The sequence below is a fragment of the Ricinus communis genome, chromosome 1 (assembly GCF_019578655.1).
Source record: "Ricinus communis isolate WT05 ecotype wild-type chromosome 1, ASM1957865v1, whole genome shotgun sequence".
NCBI lineage: Eukaryota > Viridiplantae > Streptophyta > Magnoliopsida > Malpighiales > Euphorbiaceae > Ricinus > Ricinus communis.
In genome coordinates, this window is record NC_063256.1 from 32,933,900 (window position 1) to 32,949,653 (window position 15,754).

Here is a 15,754-nt window from a genome sequence, read left to right on the forward strand (position 1 = left end):
GTGTGGATAAAAATAATTTTTTCACCACCAAGTCTACTTTTTTTTTCTTTTTTTTTTAAATTATTTCAGCAATTTTCCACATGAATATTTAACTGAAAGTCAATTATATCTTGACATCATTCTTTTATCTTGCCATTCCCAAGCTGCTTATGTCTCTGCTAGGCCACTTGAGTATTGACACCAAATGAACTTGTTTCTGTAAATTGCCTTAGTCATGTGATCTTTTAGATTTTCTTTTGTATGAATTTTCTGCATATCCACTATTCCTTTCTCTACTTTCTCACAAACAAAGTGATATTGCACCCGAATGTGTTTTGTTTTTGAATGAAAGGTAGGATTCCTTACAAGATGCAAGGCATTCTGACTCTCACAAAATAGAGAAATCTTCTCTTATTCATGCCTGAATTCCTCCAATACCATTTTCAACCATACTGCTCCTTTATTAGTTTTTGTAGCCGCAATATAATCTGCTTTTATTGTTGATGTAGCTAAAACTGATTGCAATTTTAAAACTCAGCTTACAACTCTACTAGCAAGAACAAACACACATCCAATAGTGGATTTGCTTTTATCAAGATCACCTGCATAATCTAAGTCGACATATCCTCTAACAATAAATTCTGATCCTCCATAACATAATGCAATATTTGTGGTCCCTTTAAAGTATCTAAGGACCCTTTTAACAACATTCCAGTGATCTTGACCAGGATTCGCCATATACCGAATAACCACTCTCACTGCTTGTGCAATGTCTGGTTTTGTACGAATCATAGTGAATATTAACCTTCACACTACTGATGCATATGATACTCGAGACGTCTCCATCTTCCATGCTTCACTCTTACGGCTCATACTGGACGATAACTTGAAATTAACAGAAAGTGGGGTAGAAATTGGTTTACCATCTTGCATGTTGAAGCGCCGCAAGAATTTCTTTAAATTTTTTTTCTGAGATAGCCAAATCTTCCTATTATTTCTATCTTAGTGAATTTGCATCCCTAGAATCTTGCTTGCTGGTCCTAAGTCCTTCATTTCAAACTCCCTAGCCAATTGTGCTTCAACTCTTTGATACGATCTTTGTTAAAGCCTGCTACCAACATGTCGTCTACATACAACAGCAAAATAATGAAATCACTTTCACTAAACCTCTTGAAATAAGCACAAAGGATATGCATTAAGTCTGTTGTATCCAAGGCTCATGATGAAGGAATCAAATCTCTTGTACTAACACCTCAGCACCTGTTTGAGATCATATAGAGATTTATTTAACCTGCATACCAAGTTCTCTTTTCCTTTTTCTTCAAGACCCTCTGGTTAGAGCATATAAATTTCTTCTTTAAGATCTCCATAGAGAAAAGTAGTTTTGACATCTAACTGCTCCATATGTAAGTCAAATGTAGCACACTGCCAAGACTACTCTAACTGTTCTAAGTCGAACTATAGGAGAAAAGATCTTGTTGAAGTCAATACCTTCTTTTTGAGCATATCCTTTTACCACTAATCTTGCACGAAACCGCTCCACTCGATCATCATTGTTACATTTAATCTTACATACCCATTTATTGCCAATGGGCTTTCTTTCTTATGGTAACGGTATAAGTTCCTAAGTTTTGTTCTTATGAAGAGCTTCTATTTCCTCTTACATTGTTGTCATCCACTGACCCCCATATGAACTAGTCATTGCCTCTTAGAGAGTTGATGGCTCTTCATCCTTTGTTAGAAGACAATATGCAACATTGCTCTCCATAACATAATTTGCGTGCTAACTTGGTCGTTTTCTCAGCCGACCTGATCAACGAATCTTGGTACTTGTGACTCAATTGGTTCCTGCACCTTGTGCACCACTTCAGCTTCAGAAGAATCCTCCTTTTTAGATATTTTTCTACCTTTACTACTATAGCTTTGAACTTTCATTCCAGTGCTATCATTTGCTTCTTGTCTCTTATCTTTCATAAAGATCACATCCCTGCTAATAATAATCTTGCAAGCAGTGGGATCCCATAGGTGATACCCCTTCACACATCAGTATACCCTAAGAATAAACATTTTCTAGATTACAGATCTAGCTTTTTAGTTTCTTAGGCATTGTACATCACATAGACCAGACTTTCGAATATATAAAGGTTTGAATAATCAACTAGTTTGCTAGCCCACATCTCCATCGATGTCTTTAACTCAATTGTAGTTGATGGGGCCCAATTTACTACATAACAGGCGGTGTTTGACTACCTCTGCCCAAAAAGCCTTGTCTAAGCCTATATCTCCTAACATAGCTCTTGTTCTTTCTAACAAGGTCTTGTTCATCCGCTCTACCACTCCATTTTACTGAGGAGTTTATGCTGTAGTGAACTGTTTTTTGATGCCTTCTTGATTACATAATTCTCCAAACTCATTGCTTGTATATTCCCTTCCATTATCTATCTGTAAATACTTGATCTTTTTACTAGATTCAAGTTCTGCCCGCGCTTTGAATAGTTTAAAGACTGAAAATACATCAGCCTTACTTTGATAGGATACACCCAACATCTCTTAGAGTAGTTATCTATGAAGGATACAAAGTACCTTGCTCTTCCAAAGGATGTAATTGGTGCTTACCATACATCAGACTGAACCAATCCTAGAATCCAATTACTTTTAGAATTTAATGTGTTGAACTTTAATCGGTGTTGCTTTCCTATAACATAATGTTCACAAAAGGGTAAGGAAACCTCAGTAAGTCTTAGAAGTAGATTTTGCTTTACAAGAATTTTATTCCTTGTTCAAACATATGTCCAAGTTTTTGATGCCATACCACTGCAAGTCTTTCACTTCAACTACTTGAAGCAACTGGTGCTTTTGCGTCTAGCAAAGTCTCCCTTCAATATGTACAAGTTTGCAATTATTCTTTCTCCCTTCATAAGAGAATGTAACCAAATTGCCTTTAAAGATGTTGTTGTTAGTGCTCTATATTCAACATCTATGGAAGAACGAGCAAAAATCCTTTATTTCCTATAACCCCATGACACCGAATTGGAACCAAGATAAACAGTATAACCGGTAGTGTTTTTACGATCAACAACATCTTCAAACTTGTAAGACAAAACTAGAACAAGGCTGAATTAAAAAAAACCATACTCAAAGGTTGCTTTCAGATATCGCAGGATGTCTTTAATCACCACTGAATGATCCAAACGTGGCTTATGAATAAATTGGCAGACCTTGTTAACAGAGAAGGAGATATTAGTTCATATCATAGCCAAATACTATAATCCTCCAACAATGCTACGATACAATGTAGGATCCTCAAACACCTCTCCTTTATCAGCATGTAGATGAGTCATACCACAAGCTAGTATAGGCATAGAGTTTGCAATGTGCATATTAGCTTTAGAAAGTAATTCAGTTATATACTTTGTTTGTGTAAGCAATAAAGAATTATCATTCCAAGTAGCCTCCATTCCAAGAAAATAATGCAACAGGCCTAAATCTTTTAAAGCAAAATTGCTTTTGTACTGATTGTACCACCGAATTAATAAAAGAATCGGCACTACTGGCAAAGAGTAGATTGTCCATATATATCATATAAAAATCACACTTTTCACCATCCTTATAATAAAATAAGTAAATATCTATTTTAGATCCAACAAAACTAAGAGAAAGAAGAGAAGAAGTGAGATGACAATACCATGACTTTGGAGCTTGTTTAAGGCCATAAGACATCTTTTAAGTCGACAAGCATGTTCAGGATGATTGGAATCAATAAAACCTTATGGTTGGTGCATGTAAACTTTCTCATTTTATGTAATAATGCATTAGATACATTGAATTGTCGTACCTTCCACTTCAAAGAGACTGCAAATGTTAAAAGCAAACAGACCATTACAGGTTTGATAATAGGACTGAAGGTGTCTGAATAGTCAATTCCAAGACGTTAATAGAAACCCTTGGCAACCAACCTTGCTTTATATTATTGAATAGATCTATCAAACTTCTGATTTGAAAAACCCACTTACAGCCAATAACATTTTGAACTTGATCTTTTGGAACTAATTAGTTCTATTAGCAAGCAAAGTGTCAATTTCTTCCCCATAGCCTTGCGCAATTTCTCATGTTTAATAGCTTAAGTGTAACATGATGGTTCAGTTTCAACAACAGTGGTGGTGGTGAATGTTTTTAGTTTTAAATTTCCAGTCTTAGAACGAGTAGACATTGGATGAGCAGAGGTTAGATTTTGTGTGTTGGTTGGGTGTTGTGCATCTGTAGTATTTTGATATGTTAATGGTCTAGGTTGGATAGAATTAGTTCTGATGGTAATGGTATATGATTGTCCGTTGAAGATGATTGGTGTGAAGTTTGTAAATTTGAGCTGGATGGAGATTGATGTTGACTGGAAGTAGAACTCTTATCTTGCTCAGGTGAAATATTTGTATTCAGAATAATATGAGGTAAAGGAGGAAGTATAGTTACTATAGGTTCTTTAGAAGATTGTGTGACACTAGTACGAACCACACCCTCTTTTGCAAAAGAGAAAACCTGCTCATCAAAAATAACACGGCGTGAGTAATGAATTCCATAGGAATCAAGAAGCAGACATTTGTAGCTTTTGTGAGTAATACTATAACCCAAAGAAACACATTTAGTGGAATGTGGAGCTAATTTATTATGTGAATAAGGTCTTAAACAAGGGTAACACAAACAACTAGAATTTTTCAAACCATTGTAATCAGGCTTAGATTTAAAGAGAAATTAAAATAGAGATTAATGAGCTAATTTTGGTGTAGGTAACCAATTAAAGGCATAAATTGCAGCCTAAAAAGCATGATCTCAATATTTTTACGGTACAGAAGCATGATGAAGAAAGGCTAACCCGTCTTAACAATATAACGATGTTTTCTTTTAACACATCCATTTTGTTTCAGTGTGTGACGACAAGAACTTCTTTGACTTATACCATTTTCAGAAAGATAATGACTCGTGGCTTATTACTCTCCACCTCAGTTTGCTTGAAAAGATTTTATTGGATGGCCAGAAAAATTTTCAACCACATGCCTAAACTTAATAAAATAATTTAGAACTTCATACTTAAATTTAATAAAATAGATACAGGAATATTTACTGTAATGATAAAAAAATATGACATAATATTTAGAACAATTCATGGAAGCAATTAGGGAAGGCCCCCAAAGATCATAACAAACAACATCAAGTGGTCCTTCATCCTGATAAGTAAAAATAGCAAAAGGAAGTTTCTTTATTTTACTAACACTACAAGTATGACAAATAGAAGAAACATCATTGGACAAAAAAAAAATTTTAGAGGATTTTAATGCAGTCTTCACAATTGATAGAGAGGCATGCCAAGTAGATAAAGAAAAGAGATCGACTCAAACAGGAAAGGTGTTACTCGAATATGGCACCATGGAATAGAGACCATTAACACTCTGACCTTTGTACAACACCATCCTTGCTTATAATTCCTTAATTAAAAAATAATTAGGAAAGAATTCAATGGCAACAGAGTTAGAACGAGTAAAAGCACTCATAGAAAGCATATTTTCACAACCATTAGGCACATGGAGAATATCATTGAGATTAAGAAAATTTTCCATTTAATTGAAAAGTATTAAGACCAGCATGAGAGATTCGTAAAGTTCTACATTACTAATAACCATTCCTCAGGCCTAGTGTACTTAGAATGAATTACCAAGTTTTCCATGCCTGCAGTCAAATGATGGGTTGCACTAGTTTTAACAATCCATGATTTATTACTAGAATTGGATCGAGTAGCAAGATGAGTTGTTGGTGATCTTGAACTAGAACCATGATTTGGTTGTTGTCTAGGAGAAAGGCACTGTTTGGAAACATGATCAAGACCATGAAATTTATAGCATATAAGGTTGCCTCATGAATTTGTTGTAGTATAGGAATTGTGACCATATTGTTGGTGAGAGCCATTGGAATTTTGACATCCTCTGCCACGTCCACCTCATCCTCTACCTCGCCCTCTAGTTGAAAAGTGAGCAGTAAGGATAGTTACATCATTAGATGCAAGATCAGCAGAAAGTTGAATTTCTTCACTCAAGAATAAACGAAAAAGATCATTAAAGGAGATTGACTCCAAGCGTGCTGGACCCAAACTAGCAAGTATTACATTAACAAAATCCTCCTCTATGATAGAATTTTTTAAGGTAATAAGTTGATTAAAGATCATATTTACTTTCTGTATATAAGATTGGATACTATCATTGTCACGACGCAATATGTGTAGTTTAGTCTTTAACTGCCTACTCTGAGTTTTTGACTCAAAGGCATAGGTCCTTGTCAACTTCTTCCATGCTTTATATGTTGTAGAGGCACCAACAACTTGAGACAATACAGTTTCAGATAAAGAGCTTATAATATAGTTGAGCACTATTTGATTATGACTAAACCAAATCATATAAGAAGGGTTTGGAGTGTTATCTTCTGTGAACTCAAGTGGAAATGGAGTTCTATCAATATGTTTTATCTAATTGTAACCATGAAGAAGAGGCAACAGTTGCGTTTACCATAGCAGAAAATTTGAAAAGATGAGTTTCAGCGTCAATTGATGACCCACATTAGGAAAATTACTAGAAAAAGAGATTAAAGGTAATGTGTTATTTGATTTAAGATCTGATGTAGCTATGGCTTTACTTGAAGACACAACAAACGATAATAATAGATGTTAAAATTTATTAGGCTCTAATACCAGAACTGACTAATCCTAAGGTAAAAGGCCGAGAAACTCAACGCCACTATTCTTGAACAACTTGGAGTCGGGCCTTCTTTTCGCACTATTACGGATACAAAAATAATGGAAAAAATTGGATTCAATTATCAGTTTAGGCAATTCATACCATCCATACATAGTGTTTTGATCTAAGATTTCAATAGGTTATGATATTGAGCAGTAGAAGATATTGATCATTGATACAAATATATAATACACAAGTAGATAGAGTTAACCTTAGCTGATAAGGTTTGTTACAATAAGTCATTACTCTCTATACAAACTATTGATTACTCTCTATACAAACTATTGATAAGTAGCTAATATATATCTGAAAAAATTTAATCATAAAGAGAATATCCTTATCAATTATCAGAAAAAAAATGAGGAATAGAAAGATTTAGCTGAGCATGTTCCTCTATGATTGTAATCACAAAGAACTCTTCATTTACTTTTCATTTGATACTTTCATATATGAAGGTTTTCAAAGGAGTCGTGATAAAAAATTTTATAGTGTCCAATCTCTCTATACATTTTATTTTAGGACTCATAGATAAGAAGTTCCCCCATCTAGTTGATATTAGAGAAAAGAATTCATCACTCCATACATATGCAATGGTAAATATTCACATCTTAGCCATACAAGAAGTTCAGTTGCATAATCTTTAAGCTCTTATTATTTTACAAATGGAAATGATTTCCAAGCCACATAGAACATTCAATTAGAAAGTTTTCATATCGTTAGATTTTGAAAATACCATTACAATATTCTTACCTCCAAGAGGTTTGATAACACAAGAGTTAACCCCATGAGAGCTAAATACTGAATGCAAATTTGATATTGTTCTGACATAAAAGAAATAGGCAACTAAGCAATGTTTGAGCCATTCTGTTTCTTAATCTGAGAAGAATATTCAAAGTCAATAGAACCCTTCAAGTGCCTTGTAGCATTATTTTTTACATGACCTGAAGTAAAAGTATCTAGGGTTGAGCATAGGATATGGAGATCTCGAATTGTACCAAAAAATGAACTACAAATATCCAAAACCAAAAGTATATGTTGACCATTTGATTTTCTTCGTACTGAACCGTATTGTATTGTCCCGAACTAAAGAATCAAAACTGGAACCGATTTTTTTTTTTAAAAAATTATTTATTTATATATATAAATAAATTACATTAAATAAGTCCAAATCTCAAGCACAAACCAAATATAAATGACCTTTATAAAACACAAATTTAATTCTATTTTAATATAATATAATTCCATTGGCCTACATGTAAAATAGAAACACTAAGTTTATGTCATCATTATTCATTTAATAAAAAAATATAAAACTCTATGTTCTCTTGCTTCTTTATTCTTTTATTTTTATGCATAGATGTGTAACTTGGTGGCTCATATTATAGCCAGTAAAGCCCCTTTGTAATGCAATCTATAGGTCCTTCGAGTACTTTTATTAATACAATTTCTTTTATGTTTATTTCAACTATATTTTTCGATACCTTATGGCTATTCAATTACATTTTATCTTTAGATTAAAAAAGAGATTTAATATTTTTTATGTTACTATTATATTTGGATTTTAATTATTTCCATAACATTTTTGTTCTAATTATTTTAGTTGAATTTTATAAGATTTGAATTTTTAGTCATTAAAGCTGAAAAAATTATTTTATAATCATTTAAATATAGTAAAATTTTAAATCTCTGTTTTACCATATTGAAGCGAACCGTCCCATTAGACCTGAATCTCTGTATTGAACTATTCCGAAAAATTAGTTTATGTTACGGTACGGTTCTAGAGATCCAATTTTGAAATCCTCGATATTTGATAATGCTTCTAAAGATTTTTAAATCCTCAAATTCTCCTGAATCGTGCTCACTCCTAAGAGTATCAACATAAGATTTCGACAAGGGAGCATTATTCATGTGAAATGGCTAAAAAGTTCTGGTAGAGCCAATCAAATTATTAGCTTTTCCATTTTTGACATATGCTAATTTTACAAGGAGATGCCTATTATAGAAAAATGTGCAATTAAGATTGTTAATAGTTGAACGAGCTTCAGATAGATTTTCTTATCTCCCAGAACCGTACCTCCATTTGCAACTTTTTCTTAACTTGTTTGGAATGAAAATGTTGAAACCAAACCTTTTAAAAAAATGGTTGATATCACTGGTTACAACATTCATAGGTAAATAATCTATAAGAACTAAGATAAAGTCTTTTCTCTACTTTATACCATTGGTTTTGCGGTGATAGACATGCCAGACAGAATAAAAAAGGTGCCTCTATATCTACATCTATACAGGAGGACGGAGCGACTAGCTATGAGTAATAGAGTAGGCAAACTTAATGGAGAATTATTTTCTATATCCAATTAGTTTGATTTTTAAAAAAGAAGAAATTAATTAAGTAAATTCTTTAGAAAATAAATTATATTTTTGGTCATCCAATATATATATATATATATATATATAAATTAAAATTCTATACTTGAGAGTTATGGAAGAATTAGTAAAGGATATTTTATAAGTGAATTATTGGGGAAAAGGGCATTTTAATTAGCTATTAGTATTAAATTTTAATTGAAAAATATTTAGCAATTGATTAATTAAATTAATTGTGTGTTATGATTAAATTGAGAATTTAATTTGGAATAAGGATTAAAAGTGTAATTTTATTATTATGGGGTTTTAATGAAAATTTGTATGTTTGGTATTTTTATAATTAAATATGCCGGCAATGGCTTTTTGGTAATTTTATATTTAAAAGCAAGGGGTAAATATGTAATTGTATATCTTCAATAATTCTAATTTGGCCCAAATTAAATAGTTAGGGGCTTAATTGAAAAGCTAAAGAAATGTTTAAGGGTTAATCGGAAATTTTTCTGGACGAAACTGTTAGTAATTAAAAAGTGGATGGGCTAAATGGTAAATAAAAAAAGTTCAGGGACTAATTGCCGATAAAGAAAGAAGGAAAAGAAAAGGAAAAGAAGAAAGGAAGAAGAAGGAGAAGAAAGAGAGAGAGATGGGGACGTCGGCTTCCATGGCCGACAAGGGAGGCGTCCGCCTAGGGCTCGGCGAAGCTGGCCGGAGGTGCAGCTAGCGCCGGCGAGCTCATGGATGGTGACGGTGGCAGCGCAAGGGACGTCAGCAGACGACGAAAAAGGAGGAAAGCAGCAGCCTTTTTGGACGCCGTTCATGGCGTTTCCGGTGTCGATCGCCATCTATCGACTCCCCTCAGCCTAGGCTTTGTCTTGGCGGCAGCGGCGATGCAAATAGTGGCCGGAGTTGGAAGTTCGTGGTGGAGAGAGAAAATGAGTGGCAGCCGGTGTTTTCTCACTTTTCCAGCGAGCTTTGGCCGATCGCAGGGTATATCCGGACTCCCCTCAGCTCAAGCTTTCCAATGGCACCGGTTTCGTGGCGATCGGACTCTGTTTGAAACTCGACGGTCGAGATCATCTGTAAATCTTTCTGGATGATCGGGGGTCAGATTGGAAGATTGGAAGCAGGGATCGTCATCAGCGCATCGTTTTGAATCTGTTGGTGCGTTCGGATCGTCGATCGGACTCCGGCGGTTGGAGGCGAGTTGGCCGAGCAATTAAGCGTCTTAATAATTCTCTAGCCTGTTGATTTTAAAATTTACTGGTAAAATTTATGTGATTATTGAAATGAGTTGAGCCTTAGAAATATTATTAGTTAAAATAAATTGTTGGACTGTCTGCCAATAGTTGTGTTTGTGTTGTGTTGCGGAGTCGAAAAAATTAATGCAGTTTTGGTGACTCGACTTCCATTAATTAATCGCTATACATTTGAAGTATTTTCTGGCAGGTCCTGGACCCGTTATATGGGGGGTAAATATCCGTAATTTAGGGGAGGTTATACCGGTTTTTCGGTAGAATTCTTCCGAGTCGAGATTCTTAGACAATCAATCCTAGAAGTTTAGACCTAGTATTAATTGTCAAATGTTTCAACGATATTGATTAATTGTTTTCCGTGATTAGATAATCCGTCAGTTCGGCTCGCTCCACCTGAGGCATCGGAGCAGAGCTAGAAGATCGTCAGATCTGTAAGTTAAAGCCATATATCTGTTATGCACGTGTCATGCGCAGATTTTAAATAGCGATTGTGATTAATTGATTGCAAATTTAAATTATTCATTTAATTACTATTCATATATTGTTCTTCATCACTGAATTTATTATTGCATGATGACTCGGGATGGGACGACAGTAGAATATACTATTTGCTGAGTTGCACCGGTATGAATCCGAGACTAATAATAAAAGGGCAAAAATGGTACATTTAAAAAGGTAAATTAGGACTTGCCCTGGTTGAGTATTGCTCTCTGGGCACCGGCTTATTTGGACACCTAAGTGACCAGACTGGAATTAAGGACCCTGGTCGAGCTTCGCTCTCTGGACGCCAGTCTTATTGGAGTAAGAGAGCCGAAAGGCTAAAAGTGTTAATGATAATTAAGTGACTAAACTGGATTTAAGGACCCTAGTCGAGCTTCGCTCTCTAGGCATAAGTTTTGTTAGAATGAGAGAGTCGAGATGTTAGTGTTAGGATTAGCGTTCTACTAAGGTACTCCGTCCTGTAGTATGAAATAAAAATTTATTTTATTTTATTTTATTTTGCAGAAGCATAGCATGACATGGATTTTTATTTTAAATTAAGTAATTATTTTATTGAAGTGTTTATATTCGTTTTTAGGATATATGATTTTAACTCACTCTCGAGATTGACAGTCTCAGTTTTACTGCTTTTCAGGTGATTGTTAGTCTTTCCGCAGTTCTTATCTAGCAGTCCGACTCCTTCATCATCGGGTTGCTGTATTTGATTTTGGTACGTTTGACTTGTAAATATTTTAAATTCTCCGCTTAGACTTATCAATTGTAATTTTATGTAGTTTCGGGTATTGTCTAATTATACTGGCAGACCAAATTAAATATATAGAATTTAATTATTAAGATAAATTGTGGCATCAGTGCTATTAGATGAGATTTAATTAAGTTAGTGAATGGTCAGGCTTACTACCGGATTCGGTGGCCTTACGCCTACCCATTCTCTAGTGCCGGTCACGGGCCCACAGGTTGGGTCATATGACATTTAATGTCAATAAAAATTATAAAATCACTAAAATTAAAATTGAATAATATCATATACCATAAAGATTTAGCAAAAATATTAAAAAAAATTAATTGACTAACTAATTAAATATATTATGTTTTTAAAAAATCTATTACTTTCTTTAATGATCGAGAGTATTCTGGTCACTGATATCTTTACGATGGTGCTGGTAAAATTAAAAGAATTTTCACTTTTTTCTATCTTTTTAAATTCTTTTTCATGACTTCCACTTTAGATAATTTTTTTAAAATATTGTATTGCAATATAAAACAACTTAGTTATAAATTCTTAATTATCTTATAGTTCTTTCTTTTCAAATTATTTTTTATAATTTCAACTTTTGGTTATTTATTAAAAAATTTATTTTCATAATATAATAATTATTTTAATAATTAAAAAAATTATTTTTTTATTCGTCACATTTGTATTCATTTATTATTCGTCTCTCTTTTGTTCTACCTTACATATACTTCATTGAGATTATTTTGTCAGAATTTAGTTTCAAATAAAAGAATTTTAGAATTAATTTTTATATTAATAAATAAATTATTTTCAATATATTTATTAAGAAATAATTTCTAAATTAGATTTTTTATGCAATTTAATAAATGTCTATCTATCATGTATATTCATAACATTATATAAAATTCAATAAATAAGAGTATCTCATAAAACTAAATAAACTAAATATTCTAATTATATAAATTGAATCAAATTAAATGATTTTGTTATAACTTGATTATTTCATTTATGTCTTAGAAAATCTTCTCGTTGATTTAGTATTTTATTTTCTTAAATATATAATTCAATAATATCATTTTATTTTACATGTATAAAAGTAACGGCATTTTATATTATTTTTTAATTTAATAAATTATAAAAAATATTTAATTTCCATTAATTAAATTTTACTTGAAACTGAACTATATCAAAACAATTTCAATAGAGTATATTTAAGATAGAATTTAAAGAAGATAAAGAGTGTAAATAAGTATAAATATAAAAATTAAAAATAAATATAATTCTTTAATTAACACGGTAATTATTCCACTGTTAAAATAAAAAAATCTAATCAAAATTGAAATTATAAAGTTTGAAGAAAAAAAAGACTATTAGATATTTAAGATTTATAATTAAAGTGTTGTACTTGAAAAATAAATTATTTAAAGTGAGAGTTATAAAAAAGAATTCAAAAAAGTATAAAATATAAAATAATTAAATATCATAATTAAGATATTAAAAGTTGTAATATAATATTTTTAAAATAATAAAAAAAATGTCAAAATAGATTAACTTTCTAAAAATAAAGAAAAAACAATAGTTTAGACATCTCATATAAAAAAAAATAAAGTTAAAAAAATATTGCTCAGTATATAAATATAGATTTATCATTATCAATCTATATATTATATTACATTAACATGTATATATAGTTTCTTGCTTAACTTTGTTACCATAATGGTCTCAACCCATTTGGGTACCATTCAGTTTATTATTATTTGAATTTTTTTTTCCTACGCCAAATGCACCATATTCTATTGTTAGGTTATACAATTTAAAATACAAATCATACTTTCACCCTATTCTTAATGCACGTGTCACTTGTGGAATAATTTGGTGTAATACAGGGAGTTTGAGTTTGAATTTCTATTTGGGAGGTTTCATTATCGGAAAATTTTTTTGTAGCGTAAACTTGATTTATGTCTTTAATTATATACTAAACTGTTAGATAATTGATATACATTTATTAATTTTAGAGATTTTGTAATATTTATTCGCACATGCTGCGGAGCTAATAAATATGACAAACGTGCACCTGGATGTGTAGTGCTGTGTTAATGACGTGTTGCCAAGCTTACAGAGCCAAGCCATACTCAGCATTGGGCATCATTTGCCAAAGAGCACTCGTGCTGCAACTGGAAGCTGCTGTCCTCCTCACATTCCTCGACTGCTTTGCTGCCTCATTCCTTGAAGCTGTTGGCCAATCGAAGGCCATCGCCGAGCAAGGCCAAATATTTTGTCGGGGTTTATTCCTTGAATTATACGCACTTCCTATATGCTTCCCAGTGCAGAGGTTTCTCCAAGCGCAGAACATTGCAAACCCAATAGCATACATGTCTGTCGCAGTGCTGTTAATTAACATTCCCATTTCATGGCTAGCTGTATACGTATTGGACTGCGGTCTTATTGGAGTATCCATATTGGTGGGTTCTTGACATCTTCTTGGCACTTTACATTCTTCTAAGACCTAAATGCAAGAAAACTTGAACTGGGTTTTCTTCAAGTGCTTTCGAAGGAATATGGCCTTTTTCCAAGTTCGCAGCTGCCTCTGGTGCCATGCTTTGGTATGAAAACCATGTATTTGCATTGAGTGTTAAATACCAAACAATCTCCAGCAGAATGTACATATTTGTATCAAATAAATAAATACCTTCCCTTCCTGATATGTATCTGATCTGATCTGTTGATGAACCAACAGCTTGGAAATGTGGTACAACCAAGGAGTAGTTCTCCTTGCAGGACTCCTGTCGAACCCCATAGTTTCACTGGACTCAATGTCCGTAAGGTATGTTAATTAAGCCTTGTTTATTTTGGATTGCTTTTTATCCTACCTGCCAAAGTCTGATGTGACACTGTAATATCAATCCATCTTCTCCAGCATGACTCACTGGAACTGGGACTTGACATTCATATGGGGCCTCTTCAAAGCTGTCAGGTTTGCGCCTGATACGCTAACGAAATTATATGTTGTGCCTTTTTGTTGTTTTGGTGTGAATATAACTATATGTGTGCTATTGATGTGTGTTCACCTTATCCAACGTTTCACATTCTCATGTGCTATATATTCCATGGTTCAATTCTCATGTGCTATATATTCCATGGTTCAATTCTCATGTGCTATATATTCGATGTTAACCATCCTCAGTCTTTACATGAATGTGATGTAAAAAGTGTTCATATATTTTAAAGGAAAAAATATATAAAAAGAATAGGTTTATGACTCTCTTTTTAAGTTTTGGATATAGATTTCTTTTATATAAATAACCATAAGCGCTTCAAATCATTAATAATTTTCAGTATATATATTAATACCGTTAACAATTTCAACTGTAATATTTCAAAACTATATTTGATCATTCAATTTTATTGAAAAAGAAAAAAATAAAAAAACTTATAGTATTGATATACCATCTAAAGCTTGACGTGTTTAGTAGAAATTTGAAAAAAAAAAATATTTTGCTCTTTTATTAGAAATTTTACATCACAAATGAATAAAAAATAACAACAATTTATAAGAGTAAAAGTCCGACCAATCAAGTAGCTAGTTCTAATTATTTTGGTATTTGGTTGGACCAAAACTTAATTCTATCAGTTGGACTTTACACTTTCTCATTCACTTAACTCTCATTTAATCAATCAATAGAGCAGGTTTGCCCCGATTCTTTAATTTTTCGATTTTTCAGCTGAATGTTCAGTCCCAACAGTCCAGTCTGATATTGCCGTTGTGCAATTTAATCTCAAGTTGTAGAGGAGAATTTCAACTTCAAGTGATATTTGGACATTAAATCAAATTCCAATTGCAGTTGAAGAGAAGTCTTAGAGATCTCACATCACAAATAAATAAAAAATAACAACAATTTATAAGGGTAAAGGTCCAACCAACTAAATGACTAGTTATACTCATTTTGATATTTAGTTGAATCTAAAGTCAACTCTATCGGTTGGGCTCTACGGTCTCTTATTCTCTTTTAACTATTATTTAATCAATCAAATCAAATTTCATTTCATAATATACTTCACTGTTTCTTATTTCAACTCGGTCCCCTAATAATGAATCAAAACACATATTTTAGAAACTTTGGTTATTCATATCAAAAATAGTTTAA

General features: G+C 32.5%; 1 long non-coding RNA gene across 1 annotated transcript; it reads left to right on the plus strand.

The window, feature by feature from the left end:
• The first annotated feature begins 9,706 nt into the window (after window positions 1–9,706).
• On the plus strand, window positions 9,707–14,865 carry LOC125370084. Its single transcript, XR_007215794.1, has 6 exons — window positions 9,707–10,382; window positions 10,739–10,803; window positions 11,508–11,582; window positions 13,696–14,212; window positions 14,347–14,433; window positions 14,527–14,865. It is a non-coding gene; the product is annotated as an uncharacterized LOC125370084 (long non-coding RNA).
• The last annotated feature ends 889 nt before the right edge of the window (window positions 14,866–15,754 follow it).